A 22,865-nucleotide genomic window follows, 5' to 3' on the forward strand; every position below is an offset into this window, starting at 1 on the left:
TGTACAGTGTATTCTGTTGTGGCCAGCAAAATTTTTAGAAAGACAAAGTATATTTTAAACTCTAACCTAAATAATCTAAGAAGGTAAGGTTCAGGGAATGCAGTTTGACAATAAAAACAGTTCATCATGCATATTGATTATTAAGTAGATGATTAAGTAACAAATGCGGATAGAGCCTTCCCAAATCTTCGTTCGTGAAGCCTGGCCATGATGATGAAGTAAAACACAACTCTGTCTTTCATCTGACTATCTAAATGCATACCCATCACCTAGGATAGGTTGGATTTGGTGGGTTTTACTGCCTTATATCTTCATAGGGTAGTGATAATACAGGGCAAGAGGAATAATGGTTTTCTACAAGAAGGTACCAATATCAGTCAGCCTTCAGAGCTGGAACTGCAACAATATGAATACGAACTAAAAATAGAAAACATTTACAGAATTGCAAAATATCAAAGAAAGCAGAATTTGGCCTCCAGTCTTGCCCCCTCTCATGTAAAAGAAGATGAACTTCTTAACTAGGTTACCCCTGAGCACCACCACAGAAACATACGGAGTTGCACAAAAACTCAATTTAATTTTATGATCAAACATAACCCCAAAATATCCAAACACAGGTCTGCAGAGATTGAGGCAGCATATGTCTATCTGTATGAGGGTTTTGTAACTTTTATTTACATATACATATGCAAATCTGCAACATAAACTGAGATTACTAAATTTGCATACTTGATTTTATTCATGACAAAATCAGATCGTCTAATAAGGAGTGAATTAGAGGGTCACTAAAATCATTCGCATTATGAGTCATATACTGTTGTCCTTGTTTTAAAATCATTACCTATTTGTATATCTGTATGCAGTCTGAGCCCAGCTCTCACTTCCCAAATGAGCAGTGTATCTAAAACTAGCTCCCATTTTGGCATTTCCACTAATTCACAAGATAAACTGAGCTCCTCTTGCTAGCTCAGAAGAGACGACCTTTCAGGACTATGCCTCAGGAGTGTAAGAAATATAAGTCTTCACACTCAGAGGGAGAAAAAGGAGATAACTAATGAAATTCTGGCTACCAAATGCATCCTCTGGCCACAGTGACCCACAATAAAAGAGATATTGTTCTCCTGTGCTTTAACCTGGGTCACAGCTCACAACACAACTCCATGTTACCAAGTCTAAAAAGTCACCAGATGCAAACCACATCAACAACACAAGAATTATTTCAAACAGTCAAATACTTTTTATAAGAACAGTACTGTCACATGTTTGATAACATATATTCGTGGAAAAAAAAAACCCCACATATTTTCTTGGTGTGATTCTGCATGCAGTAGGTATAAACCCCAAGTCATTATCGTTCTTGATGCACTCCTGTAAAAAGGTCTATAGGAACAAACGCAAGATATAATCACTTCAAATGGCAGACAAGTTGGAATCCATTGAATTTCAGCAAATTGTTGAAGTTTCCATATACCAGTTTTAACTCAAGCCTTATCATTACAGAGATACTGTAATAAACCATTTTCTTACACTAGTTCCAAATGCAATTCCAATTTTTTCCATCTTAAGATTTGTCTAAAAAGTATCTGAAAATAGGTCATAATTTCCATACAGTTGCTTAGCATGCAGGAATTTTCACCCAATATGTTTGCAAAAGTCTTTTGTAGCTATGTGAGAGACACAGGAGTATTAAATATTCAAAGTTTATTTTGATATAAAATGATCAGAGTTAACTTATTTATGGTCCTTAACAAGATGTGATTATGAAAGAACAATAGTTTCAATGCCACAAAGGAACCATCAAAATGATCATAAAGGTACTTAATTTAGGTCTGTTTGAAGCCCATGTTAGGATCTGTCAAATTATATTAAATTTATATTAATTGCTGAAGCTTAAAATCCATTTATTCTCATCAAGAGTGCGGTTTAATCCTCTATAAAATCAGTTGATAGCCAAATAATACTGTTAAAATATGAAATTATTAATGTAATGTTTTTAACATCAAGAAAAACAAACAATGCTGATTTCCCCCTGTTGCAATGTGCCACACCCACAATTAATAAAACCAGACAAATTAAGAGGTAACCTCTGAGCTCTGTAGAAAACAAGAAGCTGTGGTAAGACACTTAAATAGCACATCAAAAAGCTGTAATTAGCTGGCCAGGAATGGTTCTTCTTTGGAACGGCTACTTCAGTTGTATTAGATACATATAATGGGTTGTCTGCTACAGGAGCAAAAGACCCATATCCTCTCAGGCTCCATAGAACACACAAAATCCAAGTAAAGCCTAAACAAAAAGACATAATGTAAATCTTTTCTCTGAGGGACAGCTACCCCTCCTGAATTGTCAGCTGAGCAGGAGCATTCTTCCAGAAGCTATTGCTTCTAAGATGCAGTACTAATGCAGAATAAAGAGATAAGCATTAAAAATATCCATAAGCACAAACAGTTTCCCACACATAACACACAACGTTCCAGAGCTATATCCAACCGAGAACATGGAAAATATTATCTGACAGGTAACACTGGTATTATCTCAAGACACAGAAATACACAGACTGTTTGGTCACCATTACAAGACTATTTAAATGTGAATATAATTTGAGAAATATGGTGATACTGAACATTAATAACATTTTTATAGTGCAGATGGGAAAGAAAAGTGGTTTTATTATTAGCAACAGAATAAACTGCACTCTCTACCAAGAGGCCTCTAAAATATGAGCAACATACGTACTTTCTCTACAAAGAATTCCAATGGAAAATAAAAGCTAAAATAATAAAAAAAGTTTACATTCCATTTGGGTGAAAACAGTCTCATTACTCACTCTATATAAAGAAGCTGACATTACATTACATTTGATTTCATTGCACTAAGGAGCATAGATCTGATCAAATCAAGTTAAAAAATGCTTCTGTTCAACTACTCATGATGATTAAAGGAGAACTTTAAATTCTTTAAAACCATTTCAAGCAGACTGCAAGTACATATTTTTTAGGACAGAAATACTGAAAATTAACTTAATATTACCAAAAAAAATTTAAACTGGAAAAAAGAGATGACGCTACCACTACAACTTTAAGACAGCACTGTTTAAAGCACACTACAGTTTTAGCAGGAATTAAAACAAAAAGATTATCATTTAGCATCAGAAAACTAAAAACTGAAGGCTGCAATATCAGCTGATGATGAATGTATTCACCACATTCAAGGCCAGCCTACATCCCAGCACCCAGCAAGTAGTTTAGTTACTTTGTTACCCTTTTAGGTACTATTGCAGTCTTCCCAATACAATTTCACCAAGAAATGGCAGTATTTAGTAACATTTGTCCTCTCTTTTAAAGAAAGAATCCATTAATTGAACCTTCTCTTGAATTACAAATGCATCCTGTCATGAGGCCAGTTTACTCTTAATGGTGTAGAAATACCCCATGAAGTTTTCTGCTGGTATATCATGGACTGTACATTGCACATAACATGTCTAAAGCAAGATCCCCTCTGTTGCTGGGAATATTTACTGGGATATACAACTGAGCATATCAGTGAATTTCTCAGGTCACCTTCACCTTCCTAAAAGCACTTTTCAAAACAGCTACATCATCTTTTCCCAAAACAATCCTAATTAATTGCTTTTGTGTTAGGATATCAATTTCTCAGCTCACTGCCATAAGAAGTTTTTGTACCAAAAGTCCTGGTAACTCCTGTTAAGAACAACCAAAAATTGCTCTTCCTGGCCAAACTTCTCCAGCTGCCATCTCTCTCAAAGCACTTTTCTGTGCTACCTCTGGATTTTTCTGTGAGTAGTTTGCAGCATCCACTGCTAAATTATGGTCTCTGTAGACTGTCCTTGAAAGCAGCTCCACATGAGTGGCAGAGAGACTTTGCACAGTCCTGAGCCAATCATAATATCCTACAAAGTGCTTCCTGGTAAAACAATCTCTTCTATGAACTGGAAACTCCTTAAATGGCAATTGGCTGTCATTGGTTTCAGTGTCTTGAAATGCTAAACAAAGAAAGAGATAGGCATTGACCCACAAAGCAGATGCGTAGCATCATTTAGCAGGCTTACAGACAATCTGATCTCAGTTCTGATTGAATCTTTTAATTAATTTTGTTCAAACAAAAAATCGTGAAATAATCTGTTTCACAAATGAACTGAAAATGCCCAAGTTGTTCAGTTCTTAAACTTTTTAAAAAGAGCAGCTGAGATATGTCTAAGCATGAGTTAAAAAAAAAAAAAGAAACCAACAAAATAGCTTTGTTGAAGTTAAATTCTTAAAAATATCTCACCAAAAAGCTACCACTCTCACTCTTAAAAATAGAGCAACAGGGTTATTCTGGCTTGAAAGTGATAAAAAAATCAAAAAGGTGGCCTTAGAAAATTGCTGTTTCATCTCACCCAAGAGGAGCACATTAGAAGCTGTAAGAAAACTCCTCTTTGTCTCCCAGTTCCCCTGCACCAGTTACTGAACACACCTCAATCTGCAGGTGAGCAAGAGACTTTGTCTCTGGCTTATTGCTGTTCAATGGGGCACATGAATGTCAAAAATGAGATAAAAATGTACTGTTTCTAGTACCTTCTATCTTCCATCCATGCTCTACAGAAAGCGTGGCAGAGGTAGCATTCACCATAACACAGAAAAAGGGCATTAAGAAGCACGGTGCACACAGAAAGAACATGAGTCAAGATGAGGAGAGAAAGTAGTCAGACTAGAGAAGACAGATGAGACAGGGGCAGGGAGATATGCAGTCACTGAAGTATATTTCATTCCAGAACCTGGAGTGGAGCCCAGAAAACCAAAGTCTCCTACCCTCCTCTGCTGTCAGCTAGTATTTACAAAAGCTAATTGCAAAGCTCTTCTCTCAGATTTGCAGCTGGACACAGAAAGGATAACAGTCCTCTACAGTAACTCATTCCTTCGCTATTCCAACAGCAACACTGCTTTGAACTATAGTTCTTAACTTCTTGGGAACCCTATATGATACTATTAAACAGAAAAGGAATTTGGTTTTGTTTAAAAAAATACATTATTTAATACCATAAAAATGTGCCAAGACTAAAAGTGCTGGAAATAATTGATTTAATCCAGTGTGGGATGAATGAAACATTCAAATACTATACTTGTTCCTATATACACTGTAGCATGCACACACACAACTGGTGTACATCTCTGCTCATTTGCAACCCTGGGTAATTAACACAAGGCCCACATAAACATGAATGCCAGCATCAATCAGGTTTCCTTTCTTCAATTGTGAAAGAAACTTTGTTCTTGCTCTGTGACACATGGTTTCAGCCAAATGTAAAGGTTGCAATACAAAGAAAATGGTCCCCTGAGCTGGTGCGAATGGAAAACCATGCAAGGAGAAAAAAGGAGAGTTCAGTCAGATGCACATCCAGGCAGTCTCTGCCTGCTGCTCCGGCATTCTGCTATGCAATCCATGGCACCTCACTCAATCCTTGCAACTTTTTCCCCCATTCCCTCATAATATGCCTCACGTACCAGGATGCCCACAGTCAGCAATGACTTCCAGAACTGCTTTAGAAAGTGAAGACCGTGAAGTTCACCAGAAAACATAAATAAGCCCTCATCTCACAGAACTAAGCTGAATTCAACAATCACCCTCACAGAGAGAGATGACATTAACTCAGGGATTCTGAATATTAATTGCATGCATCTCTACAACACCTATTATTGTAAGGAAATGTTTTTAACCTCCAGATGTCAAAAAATGCACATTTTCCACCATAGTTCTATGAAGTTGCTGTTATTTTCTGATTTGTATTTATTCAGTTAGTAAATCAGAATTTTCCCCACGCAGTGCATTTCCCAAATAGTAAAGTTTCTATCTGCAAGCTCGGTCTAGTGAATGTCAAAGCATAGAATTCTGTTGAAATGTTAAACAAAGCAAGAGATAGGCACTGACCCACAAAGCAGACGTGTAGCATCATTTAACAGGCTTACAGATAAAATGTATTTCTGAAATGTTTCAGTGAGCATCTGCATAAAGCCGACTGTTGATGGGAACCAAAGCTGACAAAGGCATAGCAACATAAAAATGCATCTGTGATCTTACTCTGTACATAGTTAAAGCGACAGCCCATCAGTGTATAATTATCATATATTACTAATGGAATATTAATCAAACATTCATTACTCTAATTAGAAAAACTTGTCTTGAAAAGCAGTCTGACTTTTCACCTCTGGAACCGTAATTGACACACAAATGAATTTGACAGTCTTGACAACTACGAATCCTTAGTGGGAGAAATAGTGCCTTTATCTTCCAACATTTAGCTTAACTGCCAGTTTCCATCCTCCGTATGCAAAATTCAAGTCAGCTTAGATGATCTCATGCCCTATTCAACCTCCATTAAGTACTGTACATATATCTAACATGAGGCAGAAATAAAACATAGGCTATGTGCAGGTTTACTGAGTGGGGATTAAGTTTTTCTTTGAAAGAAACCTGGAATATCTGTCTACAATGTACAAAGTCAAGCCTGAACTGGGATTTCAGTTATCCTGGACATTCACTTTTGAACTGTATAACTTTTTTTGAGCCTTCAAAAATGTCATTTTTGTACACATATACAATGTCAAGAAACTCAAATATTAACCACATGCAAAGGAGACCAAGTAGCAAGCAGTATAAAGTCTGTCTTTCAAATGACTCAAGTGGAAAAGTAAAGAATTTAGAAGATAATATTCTGAATTGCCAATATCGCAGCAGGTGTCATAAAAAAAAAAAAGAAAAAAACTATGTGATCTTTGTGCTCACATATTGACACAATCCAATGCCTGCTTAAGGCAATGATGGACATTACATTCACAGTGTGAGCCACGGATTTCAGTGAGTATCAGATCAAGCTCCTATGGATTATCCTAGCTATGCTCAATCATGAGATGCTTTTAGCAATAAAAATTATATGTGTATATGTTAGAGGCTCCATCAGGCTATGCTGGCTTAAGGACATGTTCTTTTTATACATCTTTTTGAAGATATTGAAATTTGGACCCATTTAAGTCCATTTATTTCAAATGGTGTTCTGATTTTATCCAATCTAAAAATCATAGATAGAATATCTCCAATTGGAAGGGACTCACAAGGATCGTAGAGACCACCTCCCTGAAGGACTACCTGAAACTAAACCACATGATTAAGAGCTTTGTCAAAAGCTCCATGAACTCTGACATGCACAAAAGATTCCACTCCACCAGTAAAAAACTTATAAGACTGTTTGACCTTACAGAATAGTTGGAAAGGTTAATATAAATTGAAATTCACAATGTTGACAAAATATAATGGAGAACTAATTTGAATTTCGAACTCCAAGCATATTTTAATCTGCCTTGACTTCATCTGCTAGGTAATTATTTAGGGAATATGCAGCACGTTACAATTTGTTTAACAGTGTAATTTTTTTTAATGTTACTGTTCCGAATTACTGTGCTATTTTCACTTATATTACCAGACATGGTCTGAAAGTAGGAGTAGTCTATTTATCACATCTGAAACGAGAAATTCATTTGGAACTTATGTCATAAATAAAAGTCTAATTATTTGAAAATCTAAAAGCATAACTTTAAATTGTTTAATCTTTGTCCTTGGTTATGCATCTTTATTATGATATAAAATTAATTCAAATTATGTGTTCACTTGCAACTAAACTGGCAAAGAAAACTCTGAAATTATCTGTACTGCTTCATTTTGATGTGATGTTCTGTTGCTCAAAACAATAATTTTCATATGACCTCATTTCTTCTTGCCAAACATTTCAAATTCATTACCTGGACAACAACATCCTACCAAATAAACAGTGATCATGTTTTTACTACAGCAAGGATGGTAATACTGTGTTAGTCACTGTGGAGGAGACAGTGAACACACCTCATGCATTATTTTGCCCTGAACTACACAAATGATTTGCCAGTTGTGATATTCACTGCTTAAGACATTTCTCACACACGTTCTGCTCTTGCTTTACCCACGGACTATTCTGAGGCTTAATGTCCCACGTGCTAACCCTTAAGGTCCAAAAATTCAAATTCACTTCTTAATTGGCTATGGAAACTATTGCAACTGATGACCTTGAATTTTTTGTTGGTTTGTTTTGGGGGGGTTTTTTTTGTTCCCCCCCCACTCCAGTTGTCATATATTCTACTATCCAGACGATTAACTTTAACCCCTCTCTTCCTCAAGAAAAAAAAACAAAACCCAAAACAAAAAACCAGTCCAGTGTGAGGCAAAATTTAAAAATTTCCAAATATTAGATGCCAAAAAAAGAAATTACATAACAAAACCAGGTTTTCACTTGGCTTTATGTATTTACACTTCTACCTACTTGAGTCTACCATTAAGACAAATCCATTCCTGCTTTCATCCTACTTGCCTCCCTGTAAACACACCAGTCACAAACCTAGTTTTCTGCATTTTGCATCTACTGAAATAAACTCTACTGCAAATGCATTTCTCCTTCCTGTTAATGCTATCCAGTTGGTGCATAGAAAGGAGCAAGATCTGGTCTATTTTGATAAAATATAGTTTTGAGTATTTGGTTTTTTTACAAAGTATTTTCTTCTGTATATCTTTGGTTTAATTTCATCTTTGTTTATTAGGCACAAACAGAATTTTAGATAAAGTATGACTAATTTCATCCTACTTTCAAAAAGTATTTGACCTAGCAATAAATACAACAAATTTAATCCCACTTCTTAAAATATGTCCATGCAAACTAAGAAATGCTTTACAAAACCATTAATACTACATTTTCCACAGTTCATTTTCCAGCATACACAAAACTTAGTTCTACAGAGACTCCGCTGAATTAATTTACTTACTTTAGCTGGTATATTGTAATGATAATAACAGAATCTATTAAGAAAGGACTACATGATTAGGCTCCATTAAATTGTGGGCAACAATCCATAACTAATCTGCAAATTCAAAGGAGGAAGCAAAATGATTTTTTTTAATTATTTATCAATTTTAAACAGATGAGATGTGGAGCACACATACTCATCAATGTATTTAAACATTTTCTTTCTAATACTGTGGCTTAACTTTTTCTACCACAAACACACAGCAGGCAGCTTACCATAGAAAAAAATATTACAGATGGACAAACTGGAAAGTGACTGAGCATTTGGGTTACACAAAAGTTTCAGTACTGGATGTTACGAGGGCCCAGTTTGGCTCCAGGATAACTTTTCATTGAAATTCAATTGGATCAAGAACTGTTTTCTTGATTGCTGAATCAAATGTTTCCTGATGATTGTTTAAATACTGTGTGCTGAAAGGTTTACTTTTTTCCCCCCAGAAATACGTACAAATAAAATGAATATTTCAAGCATCTCAGTATCACACAAAACATGAATTCAGCTTTGAGTAATAAATTACTACACAAATGTAAAGCGATTTGTTTGTATCCACTAAAATAGAATGATTCATACTCATGATACCAAATTGTACCAATAAATTATTGAGTTCTGCTATAGTGGAAAAAGCATTATCATATTAGATTTTACAATATAGCTCTATTACAAGTATCTTGTATATATTTATTCATTCTGCCATAAAACATGGTGTAATAAATAACATATTGGCTATTCATACTCTGTAGAAGGCACATATCAAACTGCTTAAAAATACTGTTTCCTTTACCATTAGTAAGGGGTGTTTACTATTATCAAAAATATGAGTGCAGTGTAACTGTGCCGCTGCTGCCCAAAAATTCTGACCAGTCACTGTGACTATGCAGAAAAACTGTCTAATAATATATCCACTGACTGATTATTCTTGAGAAGTGAACTTGTGACTAGTCAGGTTTACCACATGTGTGCAGTTAAGTGAGTAAGCGCTGTAGGTCTGACTTAGGGCTTGTGGAGTCTGCTACTGATTTAAGCTATCAGGTCTATAAATTCATGTTTCAAGGCCACCTGATAGAAATAGCTAAAGTTGCCACTTCAGCCCTGAGGTGGGAGTGAGGAGCACACTTACTGCCTTCAACACCTTTCAAAAATGAATTCACTTTTCCTCCTTGAAGTTCTCATTGCTTCCATCAGAAAGACAAGAACTCTTTGAAGTGTCTGTCCCATGTGCCTGAACAGCTAATCTCCTCTTCAGCCTTGTAGGGTACAAGACCAAAGAGTAGGGAGATCAACATCAAGAACAAGGGAGTTTAAAGGGAACTCACTCTCTCACTTTTGTTCTCCCTGTGGTAGAGAAAAAACAAAAAATCCCCACCAAAAGGTCAATCCTGACTTAAACCTAAATTCAAAGCATATATAAGCCTGAAGAGGTACTCCACATTTATCAAGTATATTGTTAATATAAGCAGTAGATGCCATGAGCTGGATGTGGAAGGAAAGATTAGTATGGAGCACTTTATGGTTAGATTAAATGTTAAGGTAAAAGTGACAGATAAATCTGAAATAATTGATGTTCTTCAACAACACAAAGCTCTCACGTACACACAATACCAGAGCCAACACGATGTTCACATTTTAAAACAAAGATGTAAAAAGCTAAACCAAACCCAAATGCTCAAAACCAGGGCACTTCTTCGTTCACCAAGTGTTCAAACCAATGTCTAAGTCGATGCAAGGACTCTGTATGCTAAGGATGCCAGAAAGACTAAACTAGATCTGGCAGACTCACCAATTAATTAATTAATTATACAACAAATTATCCCAGTTCTGTATAAAAATGAACAAACAATTATCACAGCTGAATGAAGAAGAAAATCCATATCCGATTTATTCATCAGTATCCCTTTATTTGCAATAAATAAAATACTGGGTTTTTCTGCAATAACCTCAGATTGAAACATTCTTTCTTGCACAAGGGACACGCATCACACAGACATCACTGGTAGCATTTGTTTTAAATTATGCACTGTATTAAACATGAGGATAAACTTTAGCATCACACCATTACAGAATAATAATATTGAAGGCTTTTAAACAAATCAAATTTATATTTGTGGGTTTTTCTACATATTAGTTTCTCTCTTCTTTGAGAGACTAAAAGTCCTTGGAAAAGACAAAATATTTTGATCTTACAGCATCTCAAGAAGCAAATTAAAGATAAAGTTGAAGGCCAAAAAGCAAATTATAGTTTCTATAGATGTGCCAAGTCTGCTAGAAAAATTGAATATTGGACACACAGAACAAATTCCAAATTTTCTGCTCATTGTATGCCAAATTTCTTTTAGTTCCAAAAGAAACTGAAATGGACACTGAGATGAACCTTCGTCTTTATCTCACCATGCTTTCCTGTGCATTGCCATGGAAGCACCAGAAATTTAGAATGAAGAAACATGATGTTTCTCCTAGATCCTGTAGAAATGCTGTGATCCTTGAATAATCACTTAGCAAATATTTTTGTCTTCAGAAGGGCTCTACAAGTGTAACACACACAAGTGTTGGTACTGCATTTCAGCATTTCTTCCGATGAAAAAAATCCCTCTAATATGGCCCTGACCAACTGGTGCTCAATATTAAACATCTCATACACGGCAGGCGACCTGCTCCTGGCAGTTCATGTTCAAAATGCCAGTCAGCATAAAGAGCAAAGAATAGGTCAAGAACTTTAGTATACTCTCATATTTTGCCTTGGTTCTGTCAAAAACATCCTCTGCAAAGTAATTTAACATAAGAGATTAACTATTTTGCAGCCTGCTGCACTGATTTTAGAAGTACCTTACATACTACCTGCTTTGTGAATGACCGAACTACTTGAATACTGCTGAATGCCCTTTTGTTCAACTTTTCTCTTTGTGTATTTAAGATCTCATTGCTAACTGTGCAAGGCTTTTTTTTCACATGGATTTCTGAAAATAGGAATGACATTTCCCTGTTTTGTCTAAATGTACCTCTGAGAATTATTAAAATCTAGTAAACCCAAAAATGTGCAAATTATTATTCCTTTTTTTCCTATCCATCTGCCTTTATAAAGATATCCTTTTTTTTCCTGAAAATACATTTTATTTGAAGACAAATAGTATGAAGGACTTAATCATATATATGAAGAGTAAAACTCTTTTTTTTATTGAGCTCATTAGAATATTTGTGATGTACGAGGAGTCTTGTAGGTTTAATGCTATTGGTTTTGCTCCTTGACTGAGAAATTATTAGCATGACATAGCAAAAAAAATTTTCATTAATAAATACCTTTGTTCATATATAATTCTGCTATACAACTCTCCCTGTAAAACACAGCATGTATATTACCAGTAGAAACATTTATTATGCTATAGAGATGTAGAACACCACACAAGTAATTCTGGAAGTCAGACCACATGCCATCACAGTATGATAAGAAACTACATAGATTTCCAGGAGGGGAAAATTAAAGATGGTAATTTTTACATACAAAAAAAAAAAAAATCAACTCACACTTCAACCCAAGCTGAAATGAATGGTCTCAGACTACCATGCCACTGCAATTCTGTAAATGGCTTTAGATGGATACTAAAACAAGTTCTACAAAGAATATCATATTTGAAGTGGCTTTCATGGACAAAAAAAAAACAAAAAAACCAAAACCCAAACCAAAACCCCAGAAATGAACCCAAAAGAAAACAAAGTGAAAGATGCTACCATAGTTTTTACATGAATAATGTTTTAATATTATAGGAATTAAAAACTTTTGTTTTTCCTGAGCTAAGAGAACTGCCAGCTGGTTTGAACACCATTCATTAGTCTCTTCTGAGTGCAGTATCAGTAGCTTGAGTTTTTTGTTTGTTTTTTTGTGCGGGGTTTTTTTGGTTGTTGTTTTTTTTTTTTTTTAAGAAAAGAAACCTGCATTGATCCTTTTTTCAAGAAAGGGTGAGATCCAAATGTGTAAGAAAAGGCTCTCCAGTTTATAAATCCACTTGAGTTCATTTTATCATGTAGGTAGCCATGCCACCATTTTTAAGAAATCTATCTTTTTCACTAGAAGTTAAAATGCTTCCTAGATAGACACTGCATCTCTTCTTCCAGAGTATTTAATTTCATACAGTGATATACATAATGGTACTTTTCAAAGTACCACTAATCTAGTAATCACTAACCCTATTTTGCTGCTGTCATTAAAGGACATACACCATCTGGAAAATAACTTTAATAATCTTCTCAAATATTACATTTTATGGTTGTAAAGTTCTTCCATGAATGAACGGAATTACAGAATCACCGTTCATTTTTTAATCTAAATTGTTTTGACATGATGGTGCTTGCAATACTTAATTTGTACCAAATAACAATAAATTCCCCTAATTCTACCTCTTTCATTCCTTGCTGTGGTGATTTTTCCGCTTTTAAATCTACTTTGCCATCCCATTGCCCCTAAAAAGGTACATTGGGATATTCATCACTATTATTTACAAAACTGTCTATGAATGATATATATATAAACTGTATATGGCAGTAAACACTTCTCTGCCAAGTAAAGTTCTGTCAGAAGAAACAGCTAGGTAGATCACAGAACCATAGAACAGTTTGGGTTGGAACGGACCTTAAAGATCGTATAAGTCCAAAGCTCATCTTGGGCAGGGGCACCTTCCACTAGATCAGGTTGCTCGGAGCTCATCCAGTGGTATGTTCTTAGAACATGGGACGTGATAATGGAATTTAGTGATGTTTTAAAAGACAGCCAAAAAAAAAAGCAAACCCAACGACATTATGAGACGCAACAACAGTGGACACCTTTAAAAGGACCAAAACACGCCTGAGCAGTTCCTGCCCAGTGAACAGAAAGCCAGAAGACACAGATTGAAGAGAATAAGGGATCTCCTTTGATATCCTTGTGAAACCTTTGCATCGATGCAGTTCCAGCACACAAACCCAAAAGCTGCATTCTTCTATAAACCAAGAAATGCAGCTCACCCTATGTGAATGTGTGCTACAAGGACTCCAAAATTCTTTCAACTGCAGGATGGAAAGAACATAAAGATTCTTGCATACTTTGAATATCTGTGAGACACTATGTGTTCATGGAGCACTCAATTCTTCTGACTGGACAAAGGCAAATGAACACTGCCTGTTGTCCAAATAGATACTGTTGAGACCACCATCACAAACCAGACCTGGATTTCACCTTCATTTCTCTTTAATTTTTTTCTTCTTCTCTTCTTTTTTTTTTCTTTTTTTTTTTTTTTCTGATGGCAAGACAGAAGAAACACAGGACAGTAGTGAGACAGTAATTCTCAGTGTTGACTTTCAATGTTGGATGCACACCGCTAAAACAGAAGTTACCACGACAACGTGAGACTGCTAATCATTGTCTTATTCTTATTGACCTCCAATCAGACAGACCTACATCATCCTCTTCCATCCACAAAGCTAAACAGACACATTGGAAGAAAGTGTGTACAAGCACAGATTAGCAACTGAAGTCACACTCAGGAAGCTGGCTGAAAAAAACATTCCTTTCACTTGAAAATTAACTCAGCTACCAACCTATCAGTACTTGCCTTGAAATTCCTTCAGAGAGGATTTACACCCTGAACATTGAACAGACTTTCAAGCACAATTCTTGGGCAATTTTTTTTATCTCCCTTTTTCCCAACAGAAAGAAAAACCTCAAGAAAGTCTTGACTGGATCCAGCACAGTCATCGCATCAGGATATTAAGATGCTGAAACCTGTAAGATGTTGCAAGCTACTCAAGCTACTGCAACCTACATTCAAAATTAATCCACAAAGCTTAAAAAAGCACCTTCTAGGTATAAGACACCATCTGTAACTACTGAGACCTTCTGTTATGAGTTGATGCCACACACTTTTGACACCTGAACCACAGGAACTGAGGTTTCAAATCTGGACCTAGATATCTAGAAGTGTACATTTCACAGTCAGAAGTTAACTGTACATACACAGTTAGAAGTTCATTTCTCAAATCCCTAGTTTATGTAGCATGAGATGTCAGAAGATGAAGAACCTCTTAAGTCAGTTAAAAGTGACAGCAAAATTTTCAAAAGGAGGAAAACAACTGGAATGTATGAGATTCATTGAAATGTTATCAATGCAGGGACAGGGCATCAGGTAGAAAGAGATCAGAAGTTTCTCAAAGGCTGAAGAAAAAGGCTTCACAGGCAATTATTCAAAAACGGTTCTCATCTAGCAGAAGACACTGAAGAGATGTATGAAGTCAAGTTTACTTAGCAAGCCAGATTATGCAGTACTAGCTGCTATCATTATGGTTTCTTGAGCAGATTTTCAAATTCACAGACAATTCTTTAAGAAACACAGAGATACAGAAAAATAGAAATACTGTGATTTCAAAGCATTGCAAAGTGTTTCTATAGACAATCTCCCAGCTAGACAAGTTAAGAAGGCCAAAGTCAGCATCAGCATCTGTCTTCAATTAGAGAGCCACAAATGACATATTGCTCAGTGACAAATGATGACTGCTGTCTTATATTAAGATGGTTGCTCTAGCAGATGTTTTCAAATTATCCCAAGCTATGTCACAGGCAAAGGCAAAAGAACTGGAGATATGCCCAGGGAGACCTGGTGCACCAGTAGCCTAAGGGAACCATTTAAAAAGCCATTTGGTATCCTCTCATGAGATCATAGCTACAAAAAGTGAATACAGAAAGGAAAAGGGGAACAGAAAATATGTTATATTCCTCAGTGAAAGTTTTAAGTATCTTACTACAGGATTATCTGGAATAAAAAGTGTTCACTTCATCTCAGTTTTGACAGAGACACAGTCTAGGCAGACAATTCTTCAAAGAAGAGAAGGAAAAAAAACCCCACCACAACAATTACCCCAGAAAGAGGTGTTCCATATTACTGCTCTGTGATGACAGAGTTAGGGCAAAAGAAACTCTTTTTACCCTGGACATTGCCAAACAGTAACACTGGTACCACATATCACATGCTGACTCAAAAAATAAAATTCAGCCTTGCTCCGTGGTGATAAGAGGTAGACTGCTTTGACTGCTACAAAATATCTGGGACTCCAAAAATACAAATAACAGAGAAAAAGGAGATGAACACACTTTCATCTGAAGTGGACTAATGAGTAAGGTTCTGTCAGCTATTACATACAGGTAGAGACAAGACCAGTCTTCAAATCAAAAACTTGACGGGGAAAACAAGTTATTTCTCAAAATCACACAGATATAGAAACACTTAAATATGATGTAAGCAGAAGGGAGGATTAGAGCAGAGAGAAACACAGAGGCTGGGATCATCCAGCGTAGCATCATTCTTGAGAGCACCTCTCTGGAAGCATGAGGTAAAAGTAAAAGTACACCCCAGGAGACAAAATACCCACTAAGAGGAAGGTGCCAATGAATGCTGCTACAAGTTAAGGAATGGGTGGGTGTCTAGTCTTGACCTATGGTGAGGGAAAAATCCTTACTCTCTCTCTTTCTCTCTCTCGTTATCATGGAGATCCCCTTTTCAGGTTTCTTTCGAGGAGCTTTGTGCACAAGTGCAAAATTTGGCATAAGAGGAGAACAAGCAATAATTATGTGCCCCTGACAAAAATAGCTTTCTTGAATCTTGAGAGATAATACAAAAGAGGCAGTAAAAATTAAGTTTGGTTAGAGGTGAAGGGCTGAATAAACTATCTCGCATTAAAGTGCCTTGAGCTCCCGTCTGCTTAAAACGGCAATGCCATTCTGAGGCCATTGCATCTGTCTATTTCAATTTGGTGAAAATTTGAGTTACTGGATGGTGTGAGATCAATGTGAAAATTAAAATGAAAAAATTCCACGAAGACTACTTACTACTGTTCCTTGGTACAGGATTACCTTTACTTATTATACTATTTTATGAATTATCCATGCAGTTCTTTTTGTATTTTCAGGTGGCAACATCACTAGCCAGAACTGCACTGAAATACACCACCTTTATAGAAGGAACAACATTGCAAAGTTTAACACAAACAGATTACATTGATATGCTTCTGAGTGTTAATCCCACAAGAGATAGACCAGAATGAGACTTGAATTAAACAAGGATATTAACATGTACAGTTCTGACGAAGAACAAAAAAAGAAAACTTTAATTCAGAAGAATGTATAAGGGAACACTACTGCACCCTTTAAACTACTTAATAAGTTCTCTAACAAACAGCATATTTTGCTCCCATATGTTTTAAATATTTCATACTAATTTAAGTAGTTACCTAATTTAAATACCTAATTTAGTTACCTAATTTAAATAGTGAGCTGAAATACAGAGTATCAGACAGACAAGTAAGCTATACAGAAGAAAGCAAGGAATGGTGTTGTTGCCATTAATTGCTATTCTTAATTTTCCTGTAATCACCATCAGCAGCAATTTTATCTTCAAATATATATCCTGTTTATCTTTGAATATGCAGCCTTTAGACTTTTGGATCCCTTGAATCAGTTTACTGCTTAAACTCGTAGTCTTTTATGAGAGGGGAAATACCTTGAATTTATACACCGGACCCACACAGGAGTAGAAATTAGTGTTGCCTTTTTAAAGGTACATTAACACTGAATTACAATCCAATACAACCAGCTGAGCATACACCATGCCTACAAGCACACCTACCTTTCACTTGTAAGTAGTCTGTAAGCTAAGCAACTACTTTTTTATATATATAATCAACTTCATATGCTGTCCACTACATTTCTCACCATTTTTGCTTGTGTTATTATTCTTTTTAAAAAAATCTTTCTGTCTTTACAGCGTATTTAGGCACCTCTGAAAAGCGTAGAAAACAACATGAATGAGACGGGATTATCCAAAAATCAATCATGTGTGAAACAAAAGCGCTTAAATATTAATTACTAAATATTTTTTTTTCTCTGAGATCAAATAAAACTATCAGCCTCCTTCAGAAGCAAGCACTATGTAGCCGTTTCCTTGCCGGCATCCGGAGCCGGGTTTAGTAACAGCAATAAGAAGGAAAAAAAAAAAAAAAAAAAGCCGTAATTACATAACGGACCTCGCTAAATGCCATGTTTGCCCGGCGGACGGGGATGGGGGGACAGCGGCGGCCCATCCACCCCGCTTCGGCACCCGCCGGCGGGAGCGCAGCGGCACCGCTCCGCTGCTCGGGAAGGGATGGGCACCGACACGGCCGAGAAAGGCCTGCCCTTCCCGGGGGGCGCTTTAACCTCCGCCCCGGGGGCTGCCCGGGCGCTCACCGGAGCTGTCCGCCGCTAAACGCCCACACCTGTCCGCCAGGGCCGCTGCTTGGCCCGAGGAGGGGGGAGCGCCTACCCCGCCCGACCTCCCCTTCCCGGTAGCGGGGGCGCTCCGCTGCCCGAGGGGCCCGGGAGCGCAGGCTCCTCAGCACCGCCTCCCTCCCGTCCCCTGCCGGCTAGAAGCGCTCTCCCAGGCACCCGCGCCTCTGGGCATGGGAGTCTAGATTGGGGTCCGGGCAAGCCCGCGGGACGCGGTCCGCTCGGCGGGGCTGCGCGGTGCGGGACCTCTCGGTTCCACGGAAATCCCGCACCACTCAGGCTTCGCCGCGGGGGGAGGCAAATATCCACCCCGCTGCTCTCGTCCTGACGGGGAGGGGCGCGGGACAAACTCTGCCCGAACAACTGGCGACAACTAGTTATGGAGCCAGCGCTCCATATGGACTGCGGGGAACGGCGGGGCAGGACCCGGGACAGCGGATGCCCCCGCGTCGCTCGCCCGCAAGGCTCCCCGCGGAAGGCGGCGCCCCCCGGGGCAAAGAAGGAGGATGGCAGTCCGCGGCGGCTGGCAGAGCCCCGGCGGAGGGGGAATAGAGCCCCGCAACGCAAGGCCAGCTAGGAATTACTCATTTGAATGATGCAGCAAGCAGGGGTGTGCACCGCGGGCGGGAATGGCCCGGGGTTGGTGCTGTCGGGGGAAGGGGGGACACACTACGGGAAAGCGGGGACAACGACTAGTCCTCCCGTGCCACTCTCCAGCCCCGATTAATAAATAATGCCCAGGTTCCCTGCCAGAGGAAGCGCTCTCCTCTTCGGCGCAGACAGTAATTAATCGCCAACCTCCATCCCGGGAACCCTGGTTAAGCGCTCCCGCACGCTCGCACCCGCGGTGCCAAGTGCGAGCAGCACAATAGCGGGGAACCTCTGTGCCTCGCAGAGTCGGAGGAAGGGAAGGGGGGGCCGGGGAAGCCAAACCTCTCGCGGCAAAACCCGATCCCCCGAGACGCCGAGTGCCGGGGAGCGGCGGCCGCGGCAGCCGCCGGCGCGGCGGGAGGGCAGGCGGGCGGGCGAGCCCGGCAGGCTGCCCGGCGAGCGGAGGGCGTAGCGCGCAGCACGCCTCCGAGCACCATCACCCCTCGGTACCGTCAGCAATCAGCACGCCCGCATTTACCTTTTCTTGCCTGCCGTCCGTCAGTCAGGCGTTTGAGGGAGAGAAGGAGAAAGGGAAGGAAGGGAGAAGAAAGAGACAGGGAAATACAGAGAGCGAGACGCGGCTGCTAATCCCCGTGTAGAAAGACTTCCAGCAGCAGAAGCAGCAGCAGCAGCATGCGTGTGTGCGTGCCCGGAGTGAAGCACAGCCCTCCTGGCGATGCACCGGCGCTGGCACCCAAGTACTGTCATGTGCGTGTCTCGGTGTGTGTACCCATGGCAAAAAATAAATAATAAATAAATAAGAAGGAAAAAAAGAAAAAGAGAGACGGGGGAGACTCGTCAGTCACACGCCCGGCTGTGCACTGCTGGGGGGGATGAGGAGGAGGAGCCCAGCGCTCCCCAGCCAACCACCGGAGGAGCAGCTCGCTACTACGGCGGCGGCCGGGCTGCCCTCCGCGCCAGCCCCGCACGCCCGACCGCCCTTCCCGCCCGCTCCCAAGGACATGCCTTCGGGAAAGACCCTCAGGGCCTCCGTCCCAGGGGACTCTACTGTACCCCGGCTACCAGCGCCCGGCAGGAAGCAGCTGGAAAAAAACAACCTCCCCCATGTTTCTGCCCATACAGTGCCACCCGGAGAGCGGCCCTTGGCAGCCGGGATGCCCCGCGTGGGACGGGGATGCGGCGCCCCCAGCCAGGGCTCTCGGCCGCGCCGGGGAGCACGGGGGGAGCGGGAGCGGGGGACGCGGCGTTTCCCGGGGGTGCTACTGCAGCCAGAGGCGGGGGCCCGACAGGTGGACCCCCCAAAGCACTCGGGTCCCCGCTGTCCGAGCTTGGGGGCGCCCGGCTGCACGGCCGTGGGTCGAGGGGCGGCTGGAACTGCGGAGTGTGAGCTGGGCGTTTGTGAGAGCTGTAGGTACAACTACAAATATTTGTGTTGGCATTATAGAGAGTGAAAACGCAGTGAAAGGCTGTGCTCATCCAGGCCACTGTGAGGGCACCCTGATACTCGCGTGTCCAATCAGGTACACTCAAATTTCCACCACGGTTTATGACCTAGTAAAAGGTGTTTCAACATTGATTGAAACCAATTCTTTGCTAAGTAGCAAATACTATATCCATCTTTTGGCTGTATAGCCGCATAAATGCATATAATGAGTTTTGACATAAAATTCATGAAAGAGCTAAGACTGAATGTTCGGATTAATCTTATAGTCCTAAATTTACTAGTGGGTTCTGCCAGAAAGTTTCAAGATGTGATTTCTTTAAGGCCCAAACCAGGAAAAGTTTGCGAGGAATGTACTTGATATTTTATTCTTTGTACCCAACAAGTAATACATATGGAGTAAAAGCTAATATTACTCATAGAAAAAGGTTTATTAAATGACAAGCATGAAAAAAATCGGTGTCATATGGTATACTGTTTATACTAATGTTTTGTTTGTAGTGGACTATACAGACCTAATGTCTTAGGAGTAAAACAAGGAGGAAAGGATGAAATGTTGTTGACATTTTTAATTAAAAATAAAGCTATCTACAGGCTAGGTAGGATAGGAAATTCTGACACCTGATAATTCTGTTAATTATCAAGTGGTCAACTTGCTGACTGGGGAAAAAATTGGTCAATCTATTTAAAAATACTTATTTGGTTTTTTTTTTTAGTGGTAGATGTAGGTGATGTAGAGGGGAAATAACTTAAAAGATTGTCGATTCTAGGATTTAGATGTTGACAATAAAATGCTTTGGGACTTCCCAGAAATCCTGCACTAAAATGAAAAAGACTAAATTTGTTGTTAATAAGTTGTATAAATCAAGTCATCGTAACATTGTTAAAAAACAAATTGCACCCCGAAGCCATATCATTTGTTTGTTTGTTCATATAAAATAAAAGTACACATACCATCTTAATCGTTTAACTGAAACACAGATGCTGAATCTGACATAACTCAGGTAAATAAGTGAAATAGTAAAGGGTTCATTGTTTTATTTTGATGTATATACAGCACTATCCTATGTCATATATTACTTTATCACTTAGCAAGAATTTTTTGACTTGTCATCATGAACTGAATTTTCAAGCCAGTTTCAAATCTGACATTATCTGTTGTTTAAAATACGATGGTCTGCAAGGATCTCAGAGTAGAATTTGTGTAATGTTTCCTATATAGTTATGTGAAGATTTAGTCTGCCTTTCGTAGGCCTACGAATTTATAAAGCAGGTTTATTCATTTTATGTGTGATAGTTCTGTGAGAGTATTTATACCAAACAGGTTGATTACATTAGTTAGTAGTCATTAGTAGGTAGTCATGAAAACAGGTAAGATATTTTTAGCCTTCATCCAAACTTCCAGAAAATGAAGTAGGCACAATTTCCTTTGAAGACTGAAGAGTAAGAAGAAAGAGGACGTATTTGTGCATGAAATGATCTGATCTCAAAATAAAAGCCAGCAAGGTAATTTTTGTTTCTTTTTTTTTTTACTCGCATTCCCTATTGTGAATGTAAACCATTCAATCAGTTTTCTGGATTCTCCTTGCTTGCCTGACTTTGGTCTGGCTGGGCCAAGGGAATGGGAGAAGGAAGTCTTGCTGTAAATTCTCACCTGATAGTTCTAGAGGAATCTGCAGCCTGGAGAAATAAGAAGTTCAAGCTGCTTTACATAATGATGTAGATGGTCTTTGTGAGGCACTAACTATTCTGATTTTAGGCATAACACTTGACTGTGCTGGTAGCCCTAATACTCATGGGTGTCTCAGAAGATGTGCAAATTGAAGGGAAGATTTCCAAGATGGGATGAAAGATTCTTCACCTGGCTGTGGGAGAGATGGCACACATGAACAAAACTGAGAAGTGGCTGTGAAGCAGAGGGTTTCAGGAAGGACAGTAAGCGAAAGTATGTGAGCAAGAAACAAACGAAGAAAGCAATACTTGGAAGAAAAATATTCCAAAATAGTTTTTAGATCAGAAAAGTAGGATTCTGAAAGAAAACATTTAAATGGCTTGGGGAACTGAGATAGTTCAGTATGAATATCTTCAACCATCTGCTGTTTATCAAATGACCCCAAATGCAAAAGACCTTATTATATGCTATATTCACACTTTGATCTCTTTCTTCTTGGAGGAAGTTCTCTTTGCTTTGACTGATGGTGAAAGAGGTCATCATATCGACTGTTGCTACTACATAATTAATCTGTATGCACACTTACATGAATTCCTTCCATATGCTGCTATTTACTACATTACAAATTTTTCAGTTTGAAAACACAGTGAGTTTTTGTGTATCGCTGCCCTCTACTGGAGAGAAGGTCAAAATTGCTCCATCAGGTCTCAGTCCAAAGCCTTAGAGCCGAGGCTGTTGCTAGTGGTCCTTTTCTGTTGGTAAATCACCTTTCCATGACCAAGGCGTAAAGGTGTGGAGATCTGGATGGCCAGCATCCATAAAAGGATTTCTTTTTGTCTGTGAGTTCAAAGAAATGATCATCCAATTTTATGTCTGAAGTTTATTGACACAGGCAAAATGATGACTAAGCAATGGTTGAGATTTTAAGATGCATGTCTTCCACTACCTTCTGGAAAAGAGGCATCTAAATTCAACACA

General features: G+C 39.0%; 1 protein-coding gene across 4 annotated transcripts in view; it reads right to left on the minus strand.

Annotated features, from left to right (window-relative positions):
* Positions 1-19,679, minus strand: part of DLGAP1 (DLG associated protein 1) — a 414,943-nt gene extending 395,264 nt beyond the window's left edge. For 3 of the 4 annotated variants that reach the window (XM_032685073.1, XM_032685018.1, XM_032685049.1), the window contains exon 1: positions 19,292-19,679. The gene's annotated coding sequence lies outside the window, so the exon portion shown is untranslated. The remainder of the gene's footprint in view (positions 1-19,291) is intronic. The other variant, XM_032685106.1, reaches the window with a different exon arrangement.
* Between the last annotated feature and the right edge of the window lie 3,186 nt (positions 19,680-22,865).

Source organism: Chiroxiphia lanceolata, chromosome 1, assembly GCF_009829145.1.
Source record: "Chiroxiphia lanceolata isolate bChiLan1 chromosome 1, bChiLan1.pri, whole genome shotgun sequence".
Classification (NCBI taxonomy): Eukaryota; Metazoa; Chordata; class Aves; order Passeriformes; family Pipridae; genus Chiroxiphia; species Chiroxiphia lanceolata.